Genomic DNA, 4957 nt, shown 5'->3' with positions numbered 1-4957 from the left:
GGCGGCGACTTTCTCTCTCTGTTTGGCCGGCCGGCTCTGGTTTTCTCCGGCCGGCATGACGTCCTCTTCTGTTCTCTCGGCTTTCCCTCTGTTGGGAATCAACAACTCGAATTGGTTCCCTCCCTTGCATTCTACTCCCAATGGCAACGCACGGTTAGGGTTGGTTTCAGACTCACTTAGGGTTACTCCACCTTCAACCCTCCTAGTTCCTCCGTCGTCTGGTGCAGGATCCCTTTGGAACGGCGATTTGCCGCCGGCGTCTCTAGAAAATAATTTTAGGGTTTCACACTCCTTCAACCCCTCGTCCTGCACTGTGGGTTTTCTCTTTGCGGATTCTTCGTCCGCGCTTCATGGAGTCTCCTGCGGGTTGCCGGCAGCGGAGTTTGACTGGAGTGCTTTCATAGCCAAGGCCAACGTTCATTCGCAACCTTCACAATTGGCGGCTGTTCCTAGGGTTTCTGCTTCGGAGACGGCGGCTACGGATTTTAAGCGAAATCCCACTTCCTCTTTAGATTCCCTTATCGTGGCTTCTACTCCGGTTCATTTTGGGGAGGGTTCGGGAATCTCTATCTCCGGTAATACTCGCACGGCGAGTTCTCAGCCGCTGGAGTTCGCGACCTCTCAAGAGATGATTCAACGGGAAACTAGGGTTCTTCACGCTACTTCGGCACCACTGCAGCAGCCTCATGGTATTCCTCTTTACAGGAAGACGTTTGCGGAATCTCTGAAATCCTCTACTGATCGTCCGGCTGATGTTCCGGCGCAGGATTATGCGGTGTTGAAGCCGACGTTAGTGGCAGACCGTCCTTGTCTCATTCTCTCTTCTGCCTTCCGTCAAAGACAAATTAGGTCTTTTCAACATGCCATCCATGGCCGGATTTTACTCAAGAAAGGTTAGGCGCCTAGGTTCGCTGCCGACCTCTACTCGGAGCTCTCTTGTCGCAGCCCGAAATCCCGACACTAGTGATAGTGGAGTACGAGTATCGATACGACTATTTTTAAAAGAATAAAAGATAAGAAGAATAGGTCGATCATCAAGCGGAAGCTCGCATCAAAGCATGCTAAGGAAAATCATCATAATTGAACCCAAGGGTAAAATCGTCAACGTCGTTATAACTTTTTAATTATCAGGAATTTCACGAACAAAAACAAAACAGGTATAGCTTATTTTTCATAAGGAAACATAATATGCAGAGTATCGCAGCAAAAGGCGAACCGATTATATGTATGAAGACACATAACCGTGAGTATATTACTTGATTAGTATTCAAAGTAACTCCACATCAAGACTTTATCGATAAAAATTGAAATACGATAAAGTAAATACGTCATCTAACGATCCCCCACCAGCACCAGACCAATCTCACTCCTTGCTTAGCCTGCACATTTAGAAATACGTGCAGGGCGTGAGTACATAATACTCAGTGGGAAACGCCGAAAAACAAGAAAGGTGCTCTTAGAGCTATATGTTTGAAGCTTGCCACATCTCAGCAATACACAGAAATAAGTTAGTATCAAATGAATCTGTGCATGCAGTTTTCATAATCATGACATCATAAGTAAACGAATGACAGCTGTCAAAGATCTCAACATGCATGTACCACATCTACAACTTATCATCATCAAAGGTACTGAGAAGTAGGCCTCCCTCTCAAGTACCGTGATCGGCCGACTCGAAGACGGCTCACAGTCACCTCTGTGCACAAAATTCCGCGTGTGGCAGGACTGAAATCGTCTCATCTCATCAGTAGAGGGTAACACACAAGCTCAACATCAAAAAAAATTGGCAAGTCAAACAATTCTTAAACATCATTTAACTCAAATCATTTGCTCAGCTCATTATATCATCAAATCATTTTAGAAAGCTCGGATAATATATTTATACTCAAAATATTGCCCACCTGAAGACCTTACTCAAAAACTCCCGTCAAAGCGGAGTTACTTACTTCCTTGCTCTGCTCGTGTCTTCAGGGATCATCGTCATCATCCAAGGTTCATGTCAGAAAATGAATCTCGATTAGAAACTCATTGGCAAAATCTCATGCCTTAACTCATGCTCTATCTCATATTCTATTTCCTTATTCTACTCTATATAGACTCTTCACTCATCTCAAATCCTTAAGCTCAAGGATAGGTTTCAAGAAAATCATGGTTCTAAGTCTCGATTTATCTCTCATATAAGACTCGTCAAATCTCATTCAACACGTAGACAACACAATCACATAAAGCACATAAGAAAATACAATCAAACATCAACAAAACATGCTCTGTTTTCACACTGACTCAACTTCAAAATTTAACACGTTCTGACTCTGACATCCCCTGGACTCCAGACTCATACCAAAAGAAAGGTCTTTGAGTCTAGTTTCATATAAAAAAAAGTAGAGTAAAAAACGCCAAGTGGTTTGGGAGATATGGCGTTTTTACCACAGTCTACCATATTCGGCAGTTTTGAGTAATCGAAAACTTTGATTTTTGAAAAATAGTAAATGTTGTCAAACTGAGCCCATACAGTAAGGTTGATACCATAAAAATTTGGAAAGCTAGATAGCACAGGAAGCTACTGAAATGAATGACTTTGTCCCCTGTTCTCTGCAATTCCCGGTAGAAATGTGCAGATTTAGTTTTGCATTTTATAAAAATAGTAAATCAAGTCCAAATGACTTGAAATTTTACCGGTGTGCTCAAGACTCATGTAGGGACATGCTGTAAAAGTTTTAAAGCCATTAGACATCGAAAACACGTCGATCACAGTAGGTCAGTAGGCCTACGAAATTCACCAAAATCTCATCTCAACTCTTTAATTACTCAATTCAACATTCCTTCAAGGAAACTCATCAAAGCTCATTTTTAAACACTTAAAACACTCAAAAACATTCAAGCACTTTATAAAACTCATCATACTCAAATCTCCTCTTACATCATAAACTCAAATCTCAAAGAAAACGTTTCAACAAACGTATCAATTCAATCCTCTTCTCAATTTCATGCTCAAAATCATTCAATCATTCATTAATGACTTCATACATCATATAACTCATTTTACACAAATAAATCCCCTATAATCATGCCAACTAAACTCTAAAAAAAATTTATATACCCACATAAACTCTCAACAAAAACATGACAACTTTCACATAATGGTCATAAAGCAAATTAGACCTCATGTTATCAATCATTGACTTCTCAAAATATGAAAACTCAAAAACTCTCATAAACTACTCAAGTCAAAATTTCACTTAGCCTACAAAAGACTTAATCAAACATATTAAAACACTAATATCATGCTCAAAAACATATATCTTAAGCTAAATCACTTAATAGACACATAGACAAGAAAGTCCTAATTTTTATTAAACTAAACTCTTTGAAATTTTATAAACACACATGGATCTTTAATCTCATCATATATCTATCAATTTTAGTCATTTAAACTCACATATATTCCATCAATTTACAAATTAGAGCATAGATACACATAGCCCTAATTTTAGTAAACTAACTCATATCAAAATCATCATTTGACATCATATACTCAATTTACTCCATCAATCATCATCATAAACATCTCATGAACTCATCCTCATCATCAATTCATCATTTTAATCATCAACTCTCAAATTCCCAATTTTTGGGTAAACTAAACTCATCCGATTTTTACATCTCAAAGCATAGCTTTTCAAAACACACATCAATCTTCACCAATCATCATATAAAACTCATTTTTCACCCCAAATCAAGAAAAGAAAAAGAAAAATTTTTGAAGGGTTGAAGACCCAAATTTTCGAAAATTATGAAAAAATGAAGGCGGTGATTTTCTTGCTTCAAACTCTCAAGAATACTCATGTACAAACTCATACAAGTCTAATCTATGAATATGGAGATCACTTACCCAAGTTTACACCAAATATCAAACTTTCTCTCTCTAACTTTGAAGATCAATCTTCAAGGATTTCCTTGAATTCAAGTTGATAGGAGGTGTTTAGGTGGGATTTTGTTGGTGATTTATGTGTTTGGCATATTTTGGTGAAGCTTCGGAGGTCTCATCCATGGTTGACAATGGTGGAAAGTAGAGAGATGAAGGAGAGAAGGTGGTTATCGAAAATGAGGGAGTGAGGAGTGAGAGAGGATTTTGCAAGATATGCTTGGATTTGGCTAATCTTTGGAAAGATTTGTAATCTTATGAAATATTTGGCAATTAATGCCTTGATCTCTCTCTCTCTAATCTCTACACTCTCTCTAATCTCTACTCTCTCAATCTCTACTCTCTCAATCTCTACACTTAGCAATTTATTGAATTAGTCACATGCTTAGGAAAATTAAAATAATAGTGTGAGTAAGGTGATTAAATAATAATCACAAAAATTATGGAAATGTCACTCATTAATAAAATACCATAGCATAATTATTCATGTGACCAAATAAAATAATTATAGCACTAATATTAGTGCACTCACTCAATTATAATATTCCTCTTCGTAGGAAAAATAATTTTTAAAAAAAAATTATGCTAGGAAAAATTTCCATAAACCGGTATCATTCGATTTCTCGGGAAAAATAAACCACACTTGCTTTGGAAACTTAATCAAAATTCCCAATGCTAAGGTCTCAAATAAAAATCATAATAACTTGGTCATAATGACACACGTCACAGAAATCACATTATCAATCAGTCACGTATATTCACATATCATCACATCAAAGCAGTCGGCAGACATAAATAAGCTAGACGTCTCTCAGACCGACTCTATTTATCAAGGTTTCTCACTCTTTCTTCCTCGACTCTATTTCCAACTCATTATTCCTATTTTTCTTAATAGGATAGTCCAACTCTGATAATTCGGTATCCGGTAACTCTATTCCCGGTAGTTGGAAATAAAATAAAATCTCAGCTCAATTCAATCAGCATCTCTATCTCAACTCATTTCTCAAATCTCATCACTCTAATTCCATCATC

General features: G+C 37.7%; 1 long non-coding RNA gene across 1 annotated transcript; it reads right to left on the bottom strand.

The window, feature by feature from the left end:
• Window positions 1-1107: 1107 nt before the first annotated feature.
• On the bottom strand, window positions 1108-4101 carry LOC130989060 (uncharacterized). The gene is made up of 3 exons (XR_009090436.1): window positions 3893-4101; window positions 1902-1965; window positions 1108-1379 (listed from the first exon to the last, which is right to left on the bottom strand). It is a non-coding gene; the product is annotated as an uncharacterized LOC130989060 (long non-coding RNA).
• Window positions 4102-4957: the final 856 nt, after the last annotated feature.

Source organism: Salvia miltiorrhiza, chromosome 6 (genome assembly GCF_028751815.1).
Source record: "Salvia miltiorrhiza cultivar Shanhuang (shh) chromosome 6, IMPLAD_Smil_shh, whole genome shotgun sequence".
NCBI classification, from domain to species: Eukaryota; Viridiplantae; Streptophyta; class Magnoliopsida; order Lamiales; family Lamiaceae; genus Salvia; species Salvia miltiorrhiza.
This window is presented reverse-complemented; position numbering and strand designations above follow the sequence as displayed.